The sequence below is a fragment of the Apodemus sylvaticus genome, chromosome 11 (assembly GCF_947179515.1).
Source record: "Apodemus sylvaticus chromosome 11, mApoSyl1.1, whole genome shotgun sequence".
NCBI lineage: Eukaryota > Metazoa > Chordata > Mammalia > Rodentia > Muridae > Apodemus > Apodemus sylvaticus.
The window spans coordinates 64,185,821-64,203,736 of record NC_067482.1 but is presented as its reverse complement, the minus strand read 5'-3'; the positions used below and the strand labels follow the sequence as shown (position 1 = coordinate 64,203,736).

The following is a 17,916-nucleotide window of genomic DNA, read 5'->3' as shown; positions in this document are numbered from 1 at the left end:
TCAAATGTTGTCCCCTTTCCTGGTTTCCCCTCAGCAAACCCCCTATCCCATCTCCCATACCCTGCTTCTAGGAGGGTGCTCCCCACCTCACCACCCTGGCATTCCCCTACACCAGGGCATGTAGCCTTCACAGGACCAAGGGTCATTCTTCCCATTGATTCCAGATAAGGCCATCCTCTGCTATAAATGCAGTGGGAGCCATGGGTCCCTCCATGTATACTCTTTGGTTGGTGGTTTAGACCCTGCGAGCTCTTTGGGGGGTTGGTCTGGTTGGTTGATATTCTTGTTCTTTCTATTGTTGGTAGTCTCTCTGGGCTCCACCCCTGCAGTTACCTGGCAACAGCCAGGTATGTTCCTTTCCACAGTTACTTGGCCACAGCCAGGTAGACCTGGCCTGTTGTAAAAGGGGCTGCTTGCCCCTCCTCTCTCTCTTGTTGTCTTACTCTCTTGATCCCTTGCTCCCCCTCTCTCCCCATTCCCTTTCTCCTCTCTCCATGTGTTCATGGCTCTCCTCTACTTCTCTACTCTCTCCTTCTCTCTGCCTTTGTCTGCCTCTACTACTCTCCTAACTCCCCTCCTTATGCCCCGATTAAACTATTCTATGCTACACTGTTGTGTGACTTGTCCCTCAAGGGGAAGGGATAGCTTGGCATGGGCCCTGCTAAGGCACCTCCTTTCCCCACACCTCACCACACACCCCATTCTTACACCTATTTATCTTTTTATGATCACAATACCTATGGGGTTGCAAAACCCTTCATCTCCTTCAGTCCTTTCCCTAACTCCTCCATTGGGGTCCCCATGCTCAGTCCAATGATTGGATGCAAGTATCCACCTCTGTATTTGTCAAGCTCTGGCAAAGCCTCTCAGGAGACAGAATTTTCGATTCAAGAGAACAAACTAGGAACATAAGTAATATACATTTATACCCAGAAAAATTCAATCTTGAAACTTTAATGACAAAATCATTAAAGAATGTATCAGTAAAAAGATTAGCAAAGGCTTAGAGGTTTGCCCAAATTTTGAAACCAGATACTCATGGGGCATGAAATGGATTAAAAATTGCTTAGGCTAAATAATTATATGTTTGAAATAATTACTTAAACTAACATTTCAATTTTTTTGAGGAAACTAGTAACAAAATTTAAGTGGGAGAGAAAGTTCTGTGACAAGTCAGCACTGGTGTTAGGGAACATATAGATGAATAAGGACATCATATTTGACAGTTCACAATCTTTGTTCTTTCTTTTCCTATGAGTCATGGGTACAGTTCCCCAGTGGCCACTACTAAAGTAAGTGATTGTTTTAGCCGTGATATCATTTCAGTAGAAATCAAAGTTTACTGTAGAGCTTTCTGTTTAAATTTCTCCTTATGTAAACCAAAATGAGAATCTATTTGTTGCCTACTCCACCCTTCCTCCCTGAAGCAGAGCTGACTATAGGCTTTGGGGGCAAGGGATTTTGGAGGATGGTGGTTGTGCTAACAGCAACGATGTTTCCACAAGTGGAAACCTAGAATCTAAAAATGTTCCTACATAGTAAACATCGTGATTTTAAAATCGGTACCAAGGTGTGTACAACAGATAGATTGAGATTATTTCCTCGAGAGGAGGGCCAGCAAGCGAGCAAGTGATGTAGGTGTCCAGCGGACTGCCTGACCTGAAACTCAGGCGGGATTTGGGGACAGGCTTCCCACCATTCGATGGAAGTGTAGGACCCAAGGCCAGGGGAGTCCCTGGTGCGTGCCAAGAGGAGCCTAAATGCATGTGAGCAGGGTGGAGGACCTCGAGGGAGCCTTTGTGCAGGAGCACACGACTGCCCGCCCTTTCCAGCTCCTCCCTGGAGAGCTCATCCGTTGGGTGGGCGCATGAGCCGAGGACTGCATGTGAAGGAGGACTATGAAGCTTCTGAACATCCTGCTCACCGGTACACCAGCTGTTGGAAAAACCACACTAGGCAAAGAACTTGCATCAAGATCAGGCATAAAGTATGTTAATGTGGGAGATCTAGCTCAAGAAGCCTGATCACCGGATATCATGAGGTCTGGCAAGATGGCGTCTCCCAAGAACATGCCGAAAGATGCACAGATGATGGCACAAATCCTGAAGGGATTACGGAAGTAGAGCCAAGAGTTATAAATCAGATACTGGAGTTTGCCTTCCAATATGTGAATATCTCAATTCTAGATGATGCTAAGATCTATTCAAGCCATGCTAAGAAAGCTACTGTGGATGCAGATGATGTCCGATTGGCAATCCAGTGCCGTGCTGACTAGTCTTTCACTTCTCCTCTCAAGAGAGAATTTTTTATTAGATATTGCAAGACAAAGAAATCAACCCCTTTTGCCATTGATCAAGCCATATTCAGGACCTAGATTGCCACCTGATAGATATTGCTTAACTGCTCCAAACTATAGGCTTAAATCTTTACAAAAAAAGCACCTACTCCTGCAGGAGGAATAACAGTTCCAAGGTTAAGTGTTGGTTCAGTTTCTAGTAGACCAAGACTAGACCCAGACTAGGCACACCAACCCCACAGACCATGTGTGTTTCAACTAAAGTGGGCACTCCGATGTCCCTCACAGGGCAGAGGGTTACAGTACAGATGCCTGCTTCTCAGTCCCTGCTGGAAAAGCTTCCATTCCTGCAACGTCAGCAGTTCAGAATGTTCTTATTAATCAATCGTTAATTGGGTCCAAAAACATTCATTCTTATTACTACTAATATTATATCACAAAATACAGCCGAGTCAGCCAATGCACTGAAAAGAAAACATGAATATGATGATGATGATGACGATGACATTGATGATGATGACTATGATAATTTGTAATCTAGCCTTGATGCATATAACCTGTGTTCTTGGTCTTGGATCCATTGTACTGAAATTTAAAAGGCATGTTAGATGTTTTGAAGCTGTACTTTAGAAATTGGTATTTAATAAGTATATTTATTATGCCTTTTGATTTAAATGTTCAGTTTTACCATAACTAGTAATGGTTTTTCATCAACTTTTATGCATAAAAAATAAAATTGTCCTTTATCAAAAAAAACCAAGAATTATTCCCTCTGTCTAGCTAACATTTTGTGTCCATTGGCATAGCTCATTGCGCTGAGACATATCCCCCCACTAAGTCCCAGATAACCAACATACTGCTATGAACTTCTATGAACTTAACTTGTTAAGTTACATCTCTTTATTTACCTGTGTTTATGCTTGTGTTTAGAGGTACACACACACACACACACACACACACACACACACACTTGTTGAGGTGCAAATGTACGGGTCAGAGAAGAACTTATAATAGTTCTCTGTTTTTATCATGTTGATTCTGAAGCTCAAAGTCAGGTCACTAGATTTGGTTGTAAACACCAAGCCAACCCACTAAGCCAACTCAACCTCAAGCAAGCCTGTGATCAAATTTTTTAAAATGCCATGTTTAGTTGAGAGCATATGGTATTTATCCTGTGACTTTCACAACTCATGCCATGTTAACTATGGTTATTAATTGCATATTACATTTTCCTTATTGTCAAGATAGTAAGTTTTATGTATTCCAACATAGAGATATATAGTATTTTAGGTAACAGGTTAGCTGGCTCAACTTCACATTTCATAGTATATTGAAATTTCAGGAAATATTGTATATGCACATGCATACATAATCACTCAACAAAAAGAAATATTATCAATTATTTTCTTCAGCAAAGTAAATATATTAATAGCAAAAGAATGATCAGATCTTGATACTAGAGAGGAGGCTCAGCAGTTAAGAATTCATACTGCTTTTTCATGGGACCTGAATTTGGTTCCCAGCATCTGTGTCAGATGGTGTACAACTGCCAGTAATACCAACTCCGGAGAATCCAGTGCTCTCTTCTGGCCTTGTCAGGACCTGAAACACTAATAATTCCATTCCCTATTTTCTTTATACTCTTACAGCATTAATCATGGATTCCTGTCATTTACCCAATGTACATTACTAGTGTATTATGTTTGTATTTCATGGGAAGAGACTGTATGTACCTTCTAGGGTGTATCCAAAATATGAAATTACAGAACATGAAACAAAATATTGCTTTAAATCTAAGTTCTGTTGATATAGTTTCATGAGAGCAAGTGACACCAGCACTAAGCATACGAGACTGGTTGTTGCAGAAGCTGGATCTTTTCATTGCATAAGGGGTTACTGACTTTTAGTACTGCAAGGCAGATGGCATCTGAGATTTCTGCAGATATATCATCTTCCCAAAGTCCATCTCCTAGCTACCGTGGGATGTGTGCTTCATTGTTATTACAACTTTACTTTAAATAATTTCCCCAAGGACATGGGAATTTTGTTGTGAAACATACAATGGAATGAAAGATTATATTAGCCTATAATTGCTCTTAGATTATTTATCTCTTGAATCTACCTCATTGCTCATCTGATGAGGCTTAAATAAGATAATCTTAACATTTACTGGTATGAATGTAATGTATAAATCATTGAAAGCAGCCACAGGCTGAGAATTCCTTATCTGTAATGATTTGGTACAACCTTGTTTTGATTTCAGAGGATGGTTGGTTGGTTTCATATGATTTTTGGGATAGCTGCACAAAATTTTTCCTATGATCATTTCTAATCTGAAAATGCATGATGTGAAGTGATACAAAATCCTGAACCCCTTGAGTGTCATGTCATTGTTATAAAGTTAGGGATTTTAGAGCATGCCTCACTTTACACTTTCAAGATGGGGATGTCCAGCCTGTGTTATATATATCATATTGTATCGTATCATATCATATATCACATCATATTTTATTGTTTTATGTGTGATATCCATGTTGAGTGAATGCTAAGTGATGCTTGGTGCTATATGGAAAAGACAAATATCCAGCCCTAATCAAAATCTGATGCAAGCCACTGATTTGTTTATTGAAAGTTGTGTTATTTAGTCACAGAGAGGGTTGATGAGATCATCAACCAGTCCTGCAGAGAGCAGAGCAGGTAAACCAGAAGTCACACCTGATGACTACAATTCTGACATGGTTTACTTGTTAGTTTATAATTTCTCAAAGTGATTTGGACTTTTCTTAACAATAAAAGCAGTCAAAAGTATTAATAGTTTGTTTCTAGTTTGGTTGGGTAGAAAAGGTTGGCTGGTTTCTTTCACTACCCCTCAATATCCTGAGATCCAAAGGCCATAATTTTACGTATGAGTTTTCTTTGTTTGAATAAAATACTACCAAAAAATTAAATTGTAGTTTTCTAGAAACTTTTCAATGACAAAATAGTTGTTTCCTGGGCTGAGTTAAAAATGGGTCATCCTTTTGAAGGTTAAGAATTTACCTGAAAACTGGGGTCCTGCAACTTAAGTTTATGTATGACCTCAAATATCATTGCACAAACATTGTGAATGTGTGGGTTTTTTGTGCTTGTGGCCATGTTCCCTCCCACCTCCCTGAAAGTGTACATGGAAAATAAGAGTGTCCGATTCTGTTTTCTTTTTTCTTTTTATAGAGATGATGTCATTCCCAGTGTCTGTAATAAGTGAGGATGGCTCCTGACATACAAGAGAATTAAAATCGTGCTTCACAGAATTAAACATTAGCTCCACTTTTTATGTAATATTCTATCATCCACAGGTCATTTTGCCTACTTGATTTTCAGACTCAAACCATAAGTACACTCAGAGCCAATTTAAAAAAAAAAAAACACAACATTTTTTCTTTGAAATTTTTATTTGATCAACAGCCTTGAGATCTGAAGGGGATTACATTTCCCCCTCTTTCTTATTTCTTGAACTAGCATAAATAATCCTCTTTGTGATAATACCCTGTCTCCCAGAGCACTTGTTTATCATAAGAGGACCCTTGTTTCCCTGGACTAATACACTCTAGAAGCTGGCTGACTTTTTGATGCAAATGTCAGACAGGAAACATGTTTGCTTTTCTAGCCAAATCACTTCGTTTTTACAACACTATGGCTGATTTATAAGTCTTTTGAAATGCTGAAACTTCCCCCTTATTCTGAATGAAATGTAACATGTAGACATTTCAGTGTAAAAACATTTTAAAAGGTAATTTATAGGGGGACTATATTTCGGGGATTTGGAAAACACTAAATTCTGAGCCAACTGAGCATGGTCAGTGAGAGGTGCATATATTGGAGTGTAGCAGAAGCCAATCGCTAGGGAAGATTATAATTTGCAACTTTGGATTAAAATAACTTTTATAGGGATATTCAAATGAACTAAAAATACCATCAAAACCAACTGTTTCATTTCCTACCTCTTTCTTTATTTTCATTTTTGATTAATTGTCAAAGTATCTATCAACCATGTGTATAATGAAAAATAGAGTCTCTATTAATAGAGACATTTGGCTGGGGCCATAGCACTATTTATCTAAAAACTAAAGAGAATTTGGAGAGGGGCTAAATTATTACATAAACCTAATGTGCCAGCAATGCTGATGAACAGCTTAGGTGTTATTATGAACTGCATTTCTATTTTTCCTGTGAAAATTGTTAAGTTGCATGTATCATTACTTTGGAAAGGAAAGTCAGAGAGGTAACGGATCATCTTATCAAACATTTCAATAAATTTGCAGTCCCAAAATTCTGATGAGGAGGTAAGAACAGAGTAAAATTCATACATTTAAAAAACCAATTCTGTTATATTTAATTTTAGATACTCCTTTAATCATAAAGGAGTGACTAAGTATAATTAATAACTATATTTTCCAACCATAGTTGATGTTGGCAGTATAGGAAAATGAAGTAGGTACTGAGAATGAGTGATAAAATCTCAGAGTTCTTCCCTAAATTGTGTGAACTGCTGTAAAAAGGGACACAAAGCACATTTTCCAAGACCATGCTCAACAGCATAAAACCCAAAATGGATTATGAAAGTGAGAGAAAAAGAACAAAATGAGGAACAGGAAAATGCTGATCAAACCAAAATGACTAAGACTATGCATCTTTTCCTGTTAATTTAGTCATCTTAGTGGGTCTGAAATTTGTATGCATTGTTTAGGACAGTGAAGAAAGAAGCCCATGGCTCTAAGATGAGCCTGATATTGGAGGCCAATAATCCCAACTACTCTGGAGGCCAGTGGAACCACATGTTCAAGTGTACCTGAGTTATAGTTAGTTCAGTACAGTCTAGAGAAACAGGAGGGGAATGAAGAATAGCTGACTTTGACTTCAAAGGGCTCTCAGTCCAGTAAACATGACAATAAAAATAGTGGTAATGAGAAGATGAGGGCAGGCTACAATGGTCATGGGTGAATGCAGGGATCTAATTCATATACCAATAACCAGGAGAGGTTTTCCAATAGAAAAGATGGTTAAACTAGGCTAAGTCTAAAAAAATATAGATTAGATAAGGGTGGTACATGCTTTGATGAGGTGTCATCAAATGGGTAGAACATACAGTCTAGATACATAAGTGATTTGGATTTTCTGAAAGTCAGATGGCAAATACTCAGAGGGAGACGGGTAGCAAAAATTAACATGACCATCCTTTCAGTGAGACAGACTTTTTAATTGTCGCCACTGTCAGAATGCTGTTGATCCATTCATTGTCTTGCAAATGTCTATTACATGTCAGAGGCTCTGGCATTCAGTAAAATGTAGTTTTTCAGTGTAAAATATTGTATTTGCAGCTGCCAGAAGGTGAGAATAATGTTTATCTTTATGATCATTGTGTAAAATTAAGGATATCTGAGGCTTGTTACTTTAATATTATAATTGATTTTAAATGGTAGATGAGGATCACAAAGGATTCTAAAATCATAAAAAAATTAATAAAATATCTCAGTTCATAATAATACCATGAAGAATAAATAGGAATAAGCTCAACAAAGCATATTAAAGATTTGTATATTAAATATACAGAAAACCTCACTGACAGAAAAAAAGTGACTCAATCAAATAGAATGACAGTTCATACTGATTAGAAGTTAAATGTTGTTAAGATGGAAAGGATTCCAAAACCAGTCTCCAGAACCAGAGTGATTCCTGGCGTAATATATTTCTGTTTTCTCAGAAGTAAACTAGTTGTTTCTAAAGTTCACGTGCACATGTTACGTACCTAGAATGACAACAGTTTCATCAAAGGGAAAATAAATTTAAAGTCTAATATCTCTCTATTGCTACATTTTTAAATTTATTTTAATTTATTTACATTTCAAGTGTTATCCCCTTACCCAGATTCCCCCTCTCCCAGAAACCCCCACTCCTATTCCCCCTCCTCCTGCTTTTTTAGGGTGTTCCTCTCCCCACCCACCCACTCCCACCTCGCGACCCCTACATTGGGGGTGTACACTGTAGGGGATGATTCCCCTACACTGGGGCATCTATCAAACCTTCCTAGGACCAAGGACGTCTCTTTCCTCTGCTACATATGCAGTCAAAGCCATGTGCACTCCTTGGTTGGTGGCTTAGTCCTTCGGAGCTAAAGGCCCATTGGTTATATTTCTTAGTTCTGTCACAAAATATCAGACAGAAAGAAGGCATACATGCACACACACACACACACACACACACACACACACACACACATACACACACACACACACACACACACACACACACACACACACACACACATACAATTTGTATCACTCGAGCTTAAAGTGAATAGATAGCCCCAAAGTAAATGTGCATTCATTTAATCAACTAGATCAAGAATGTTCAAAATCTATTTTAAGTATGTATTAATGCTAGGAAACTGATACAAAAGTTTTTGGGGCTAGAAAAGGGGAAATCATTTGAAATGTAAATAAATTATATCGAGTAAAAAAATACTCATTTTCATTTAAAAAAAAAGTTTTGTATAGTTTTATATGTGCTGACTAAATTATGTGACCATTTTGAGAGAAAAACAGTTCCTGAAATTCACACATAGATCTACTCTTCATGCCAGACTCGTCTACAGGCTAGAGTCACATATTAAATCTTCACATTACTTTATGTAGAATAATGGAGGCTCAGCATGTATACACAAAGGAAAATAGAAAACATAGATAGTCTATGTTTTGTATTAAGGAAAAATTGTAGAGTTCTCTGAAAAAATAGGCAGGCTGGTGTTTATGGAAGTGATTCTAGAAACAGAATGTACTAACAGAGTCCTGAAAAGTGAACTGGAGTTGATGGTATTAATGAATCAGAATGGGTGACAGAATCCATAAGGTTCTAGAAGTGAAGGCTGGATGAATTGTTCTTTATGACTTGACTTAGTGCATCAAGAGTGTATCTTTGGACTTAGGTCTGGGAAGAGAAGTTTGGAAAAATTATAAAAAAAGTTTGTGTGAGGGTGATAAGGAGTTTAACTTTCAGTGTGGAAAGTGAACTAAACTTTCAGATATTAGTCTGGATATACTCAAAATAATACTTTAATAATAGGCTTGGAAAGAGATTAAAATATCCTGCGAGAGTTTCCATCCCTTGCACATCTGCCTCCCAGCTTCTTCTTCTGCTCTGTGTTGCAGTCCTCTGTTCTTTATGACAGTCTTTCCTCTCAATTACACATTCTTCTCATATCCATTCATAAGTTTTACACATTGCATAAGCTGATGGTTTTCATAAATTATAAATCCAGATGCATTAAACATTTGGGTCTTATCTGCCCTCCTTTTTCTTAACTAAAGCTCTGAAGAAAGTAGTACGCTCTGTTTACACAACATGGTCACGGCTGTAGTTCAAAGCTTTAACCCTTCCCCTTTCTAGGGTATGAACATGGGGAAGTTCTTAGCAACATAGGAAGAAATGATTAATTTTAATGCATTTGCACACCTAAAAATTATTGTAAGAAATAATAGGAGAACTGACTATTGTATGGCCAAAATGTGTATAGCTTTCCTCAACCAAATTATGAATTGAGATCTGGTTGCCAGAGAGAGGATATTGACCAGTGGACCTTAGAAGAAGTCAGGAGCTGAGTCAGAAAGCTTCTATATGTGATTAGTGCACTTATTAAAGAGGTGACAGAGAACTGTCAGAGGTTACAATGAGAAGAAGGACCTTCATCAGGCATGAAATATTACAGTTCTTTTATTTGAAGTTCTCAGGCTTTTGAACAGCAAGATAGAAGTTTCCATTGCTATCAGCTCTCCATTTTGTAGATTTTTATAAACAACATTCTAAAGACACTATGTTGAAAAGAAAGGTTGACGTAGACCAGAAAAGAGAGATGGGGAGATGAGAGAATAGCAAGGAGAATGGTGACTGTGGCTTGTCACATTACAATAATATGAAACATGACCATAATCTTTGCATTGAAGTTTTACACAAGGTCTTTCTATGTCATCAATATTTATAGTTGACAATATTTTTTCTATAATTTCGGATTGCGTCTACACATCTAGGTCTCTGGGCGCTAGGGCTTTGCCCCTTCCTCTCTACCTTCTGTTTGGATTCATCTCCCAACCTTCATAGGTTTATGTTCTATGCATGGAACCATTACTTGAAGTTACACAGGCCTTGCTTATGAGTTTTCATGCTTTTCTCCTTGTCAAAAATATGACCTTTTCAACTTCCTCTACTTATATACTGGACATATCCTCATCCTTACAGGGAAAGCACATAAGTATCCTTTTGAAGGTTATTGACAATCCCAATGGGGACATGCTCCACACTGTTCTCAGACCATTTTCCTGTGCTGTTCTCAGGTCATTTTCCTATTGCAATAGTAAATACACAGCTTTATATAACAATCTCATGAGGATAGTAATTAAGGATCATTTCTGATTCATCTTTAATTCTATAAGAGTATCATAATGCTGTGTGTTATTACATTCAGTAAATGATTTTGGAATGAACTTAATTATAGAATAATTATAGTCAAAGATATTTATGAGGACTAGAATAAAGAAATTAATTATTGTTACTGTTTTAGAAAACCATCTTGCTATGATTTCTGGAAGTAAAACTACAAATATAAGGCATTTGGTAGACATCCCACTCAGGACAGACTGCTCCAAGGTACATTGTCCAGCTCTGGATCTCTGTATTTGTCCTCACATATTACAGGAGGAAGTTTGTCTGATGGCTGAGCCAGAGATGGATCTCAAACAATCCCTGCTCTCAGTGCTCAGGGAACTCTACAAAAGAGGAGGCAGAAAAAGTTTAAGCAATAGAGGAGATGGAAGACACCAAAGCAAAAAGATCTTCTAAGAATATCTGGACAGATACACATATAAAAGAGAGACTGTGGCTACTCAGTAGTAAATTGTCAACAAAAAATGAGCACATTGATGTTTCCACAGGTACTTTCTGTTATAATGCTCGGTCAGGGCTTTTCATATATTTGTTTGTTCTTAGAAACAACCATTATAGGGCCTTTGTGTATATTTTGTTTTCTACTTTTATGGGATTTTCTTGCTGTGTGTGTGTGTGTGTGTGTGTGTGTGTGTGTGTGTGAACTGTGTATCTCTGTGTCTATTCATGGCTCTTGAATTATTTTGTGACTTGTTCTCCTGTTTGTTATTAATTTTGTCTTAATTAGTTTCTTTTCATTTTATGTTATTATTGTTTTACATGTCTTTGTTTTAAAGAGAGAAAGAAAGTGTAGATTTCAATGAGTGGGGAAGATGGGAGGATCTAGGAGGAGTTTTGAGAAGGGAAATGATTAAAATGTATTGTATGAAAAGAAAATGCTAAAAATACTAAAATGCTCCAGGTTAGATGACTCTGTTGGTCTTCCTGTGAATTTCCAAATCCCTTAGAGGCCACAATCCTTCCCGTTGTTCTTCCATGAGTGTTCCCAAATTCCATCCACTGTAAGTCTCTGCAGATCTTGAATCAGTTGCTGAGTTTAGCCTCTCAGAGGACAGTCATGCCAGCCTCTTGTCTGGAAGCACAACAGAGTATCATTAATAGTGTCAGGGATTGGTGCTTGCCCATGAGATGAGTCTCAAGTTGGGCCAGGTATTGACCATTTCCTTAGCCTCTATTCTATCCCTTGTCCCTGGAGATTGAACAACCAACCAAAAAAACGTACACAGTCTGGACCTAGGGCTCCTCAAACACATGTAACAGATATGAAACCTGGTCTTCATGTGGGTCCCAAAAAACCTGGAACAAGGGCTATCCTAAAAGCTGTTGCCTGTCTGTGAGACATGTTCTTCTATTTGGACTACCTTGTCTGGCTTCAGTGGGAAAGGATGTGCTTATCCTCACAGAGACTTGAGATGCCAGGGTGAGGGGATACTCAGGGGGCCCCACCTGTTCAGAGAAGAAGGTATATGGAGAAAGGGGGAAGGGCTCTGCGAGGAGATTACAAGGAGGAGGGCAGTAAGTGGAATATAAAGTGAATAAGTAAAATAAATAAATAAATAAGTAAATAAATAAATAAATAAATAAATAAATAAATATTCAAAGTAAAATGTATTACCAAAAAAATCTAAAAGGCATAATTTATAGTCTAAAAAAGTAATGAAGAAAAGTACATGACCTACTATCTCATAAAAGAAGCTGACCATTATATGGAAGGGAAAAAAAAACCACAGAACAAGAAAGACAAACATCAAGAAAACTAATAAAATTAATTTAAATCTGTGTGTGATCAAAATAAGAACAGCATTGGTTAATATAAATTGTCACTGAACAAAGATTGAAAAGAAACAAATCAGGAGCAGCTGGGACAGGAGCCTTCTGGTCCCTATTTGCACCAGGGAGCCAGGCAGCTCCACAGCCTTCTGTGCACAGCCGACCAGGAAAGAGTGATCTCCCAGCAGCACTTTCACTTCTGAGCATGGAGGTGAGAGCTCCACTTTCTCTCCAGTATCTGTCCACAGGGGAACAGCTAGGAGTACATAGGGCATAGGTTTAGTTAAGCAGCTGGGACAGGAGACTTCTGGTCACCATCTGTACCCAGGAGTTGAGCAGCTCCACAGCCATCTGCTCACAGACTCTGCCAGAAGAGAATTGGTCGCCCAAGGGTATGGACACAGGCTTACAGGCCTACAGGAAGGAAAAGCTCCATCCAGAGACAGCAATACCAACTAACCCAGAGATTACCAGATGGTGAAAGGCAAGCATAAGAACACTACCAATAGAAACCAAGGCTACTTGGCAACATCAGAATCCAGTTCTCTCACAACAGCAAGTCCTAGATACCCCACCACACCAGAAAAGCAAGAAGTGGATTTAAAAATTCCATCTCATGATGATAATAAAGGACTTTAAGAATAACATAAATAACTTCCTTAAAGACATACAGAAGAACACATGTAAACAGGTAGAAGCTCTTAAAGAATTACAAGAAAACACAACCAAACAGGAGAAGGAACTGAACAAAACCATCCAGGATCTAAAAATGAAAGTTGAAAAAATAAAGAAATCACAAAAGGAGACAACATTGGAAATAGAAAATCTAGGAAAGAAATCAGGAGTCATAGATGCAAACATCCACCACAGAATACAAGAGATAGAAGAGAAATTCTCAGATGCAAAAGATACCATAGGAAACACTGACACAACAGTCAAAGAAAATGCAAAATGCATAAAGCTCCTGACCCAAAACATCCAGGAAATCCAGGACACACTGAGAAGACAAAACCTAAGGATACTACGGATAGAATAGAGCAAATTCTCCCAACTTAAAGGGCCAGTAAATATCTTCAACAAAATTATAGAAGAAAGCTTCCCTAACCTAAAGAAAGAGATACACATAGACATACAAGAAGCATACAGAATTCCAAATAGAATGGAAAAGAAATTCCTCCTGGCACATAATAATCAAAAGACCAAATTTATTAAACAAAGAAAGAATACTAAAAGCAGTAAGGGAAAAAGGTCAAGTAACATATAAACAAAGACCTTTCAGAATTACACCAGAATTCTCACCAGAGACTATGAAAGCTAGAAGATTCTGGGCAGATGTCATACAGACCCTAAGAGAACACAAATGCCAGCCCAGGCTACTATACTCAACAAAATTCTCAATTACCATAGATGGAGAAAACAAGATATTTGACAAAACCAAATTTCCAAAATATCTTTCCACAAATCCAGCCCCTCAATGGATAATAGATAGAAAACTCCAACACAAGGAGGGAAACTACACCCTAGACAAAGCAAGCCAGTAATCTTCCATTAACAAACCAATAAGAAGACAGCCATATCAACATAACTCCACCTTTAAAAACAATAATGCCAGGAAGCAACAATCACTTTTTCTTAATATCTCTTAATATCAATGGACTCAATTCCCCAATAAAAAGACATAGGCTAATAGACTGGATACGTAAACAGGACGAAAAATTTTGCTGAATACAAGAAACCTACATCACTGACAAAGACAGACACTACCTTAAAGTAAAAGGCTGGAAAGCAATTTTCTAAGCATATACTCTTCAGAAACAAGCTGGAGAAGCCATCCTAATATCGAATAAAATAGACTTCCAACATAACGTTATCAAAAAGATAAGGGTGGGCACTTCATACTCATCAAAGGAAAAATATACCAAGAAGAACTCCCAGTCTTGAATATCTATGCTCTAAATACAAGGGCACACACATTCATAAAAGAAACTTTACTGAAGCTCAAAGCACACATTGCACCTCATACAATAATAATGAGAGACTTCAACACCCCACTCTCATCAATGAACATGGAAACAAACTAAACAGAGAAACAGGTGAAACTAACAGAAGATAAGAAACAAATGGATTTAACAGGTATCTACAGAACAATTTATCCTACAACAAAAGAATATACCTTCTTCTCAGCATCTCATGATACATTGTCCAAAATTGACCATATAATTGGTGACAAAACAGGCCTCAACAGATAACAAGAAGATTGAAATAATCCCATGCATCCTGTAAGATCATTATGGACTAAGGGTGATCTTCAATAACATCAAAAGACAATAGAAAGCCCACATATATGTAGAAGCTGAACAACAATCTACACAGTGATGTCTTGGTTAAGGAAGAAATAAAGAAAGAAATTAAAGACATTTTATAATTTAATAAAAATGAAGCCACAACATGCCCAAACTTATGGGACACAGTGAAAGCAGTGCTAAGAGGAAAACTCATAGCTCTGAGGGCCTGCAAAAAGAAATGAGAGAGAGCATACACTAGCAGCTTGACAGCGCATCTGAAAGTTCCAGAACAAAAAGAAGCAAATACACACAAGAGGAGTAGATGACAGAAAGTAACCAAACACAGGTTTGAAATCAACCAATTAGAAACAAAATAAACTATATTTAAAAATCAAACAAACCATGAGCTGGTTCTTTGAGAAAATCAACAAGATAGATAAACCCTTAGCCAGAATAACCAGGGGCACAGAGACAGTATCCAAATGAACCAAATCAGAAATGAAAAGGGAGACATAACAACAGATACTGAAAAAAAATCCAAAAAAATCATCATATCCTATTACAAATACCTTTATTCAACAAAACTGGAAAATCTGTATGAAATGGAAAATTTTCTAGGCAGATACTAGGTACCAAACTTAAATCAGGATCATAGAAACCATCTAAACAACCCCATAACACCTAATGAAGTACAAGTAGTCATCAATAGTTTTCCAACCAAGAAAAGCCCAGGACCAGATTGGTTTAGTACATCAGACCTTCAAAGAAGACCTAATACCAATACTCTCCAAACTATTCCACAAAATAGAAACAGAAGGAAGACTACCAAATTTGTTCTATGAAGCCACAATTACTCTGATACCTAAACCATACAAAGACCCTACAAAGGAGAACTTCAGATCAATTTCCCATATGAATATCAATGCAAATATACTCAATAAATACTTGCAAACCAAATCCAAGAACACATCAAAACAATCATCCATCATAATCAAGTAGGCTTCATCCCAGGGATATAGGATGGTTCAATAAAGGAAATCTATTAATTTAATCCACTACAAAAACAAATTCAAAGAAAAAAAACCACATGATCATCTTATTAGATGCTGAAAAAGCATTTAACAAAATCCAACACCCCTTCATGATAAAAGTCTTAGAAAGGTCAGGAATTCAAGGCCCATAGATAAACATAATAAAAGCAATAAACAACAAACCAATAGACAACATCAAGCTAAATAGAGAGAAACTTGAAGCAATACCACTGAAATCAAGGAGTAGACAAGGCTGTCCACTCTCTCCATACCTTTTCAATATACTACTCGAAGTCCCATCCAGAGCAATCATACAACAAAAAGAGTTCAGAAGGACACAAATTGGAAAGGAAGAGGTCAAAATATCATTATTTGCTGATAATATTATAGTATACTTAAGTGATTCCCCAAAAAATCCACCAGAGAACTCCTAAAGCTGATAAACAGCTTCAGTAAAGTGGCTGAATATAAAATTAACTCAAATAAATCAGCGACCTTCCTCTACTCAAAGGACAACAAGGCTGAGAAAGGAATTAGAGAAACAATTCCCTTCACAATAGTCACAAACAATATAAAAAACCTTGGTGTGACTCTAACTAAACAAGTAAAAGATCTGTATAACAAGAACTTCAAGTCTCTGAAGAAAGAAATTGAAGAAGACCTCAGAAAATGGAAAGATCTCCCATGCTCATGGATTGGCAGGATTGAACCCATACACCTATGGTCACTTGATGTTTGACAAACGAGCTAAAACCATTCAGTGGAAAAAAAGACAGCATTTCAACAAACAATGCTCGTTCAACTGGAAGTTAGTATGTAGTAGAATGTAAATCAATCCATTCTTATTTCCTTGTACAAAGCTCAAGTCCAAGTGGATCAAGGACTTCCACATAAAACTAGAAACACTGAAACTAGTAGAAAAGAAAGAGGGGAAGATCCATGAGCACATGGGCACAGGGGAAAATTTCCTGAACAGAACACCAATAGCTTATGATCTAAGATCAAGAGTTAGCAAATGGGACCTCATAAAATTGCAAAGCTTCTATAGGGCAAAGGACACTGTCAGTAGGACAAAACCACAACCAATAGACTGGGAAAAAATTTCTTTACCAATCCTACATCTGATAGAGGACTAATATCCAATAGATACAAAGAACTCAAGGACTTACACTCCAGAAAGCCAAAGAACCCTATTAGAAAATGGAGTACAGAGCTAAACAAAGAATTCTCAACTGAGGAATACAGAATGGCTGAGAAGCACTTAAAGAAATGTTCAGCATTCTTTGTCAGCAGGGAAATGCAAATCAAAACAACCTTGAGATTCCATCTCACACAAGTAAGAATGGCTAAGATAAAAAACTTAGGTGACAGCAGATACTGGAGAGGATGTGGAAAAAGGAATATTCCTCCTTTGCTGGTGGGAGTACAAGCTGGTAAAACCTCTCAGGAAATCAGTTTGGACGTACATCAGAAAATTGGACATAATATTACCAGAGTGCCCAGTTATACCACTTCTAGGCATATACCCAGAAGATTCTCCAATACCTAATAAGGACACCTGATCCACTATGTTCATAGCAGCCTTATTTATAATAGCCAGAAGCTGGAAAGAATCCAGATATCTCTTAAGAGAAGAATGGATACAGAAAATATGGTACATTTACACAATGGAATACTACTCAGGTATTAAAGACAATGAATTCATGAAATTCTTAGGCAAATGGATGGAACTGGAAATATCATCCTGAGTGATACAACCCAATCACAAAAGAACACACATGGTAAGCACTCATTTATAAGTAGATATTAGCCCAGAAGCTTGGAATACACATGACACAATTCACAAACCAAAGGAAGCTCAAGAAGAAGTAAGACCAAAGTATGGATATACCCATGGGAGGAGATACTGAGACAAAGTGTGGAGCAGAGACTGAAGGAAAGACCGTCCAGACACTGCCCCACTTGTATTTCCATCCCATATACAGTCACCAAACCCAGACACTATTATGAATGCCAACAAGTGCTTGCTGACAGGAGCCTGATATAATTGTCTCCTGAGAGG

The 17,916-nt window shown here is 37.6% G+C and overlaps 1 pseudogene; it reads left to right on the top strand.

The window, feature by feature from the left end:
- Positions 1–2,036: 2,036 nt before the first annotated feature.
- On the top strand, positions 2,037–2,832 carry LOC127696535 (transcription initiation factor TFIID subunit 9-like; annotated as a pseudogene).
- The last annotated feature ends 15,084 nt before the right edge of the window (positions 2,833–17,916 follow it).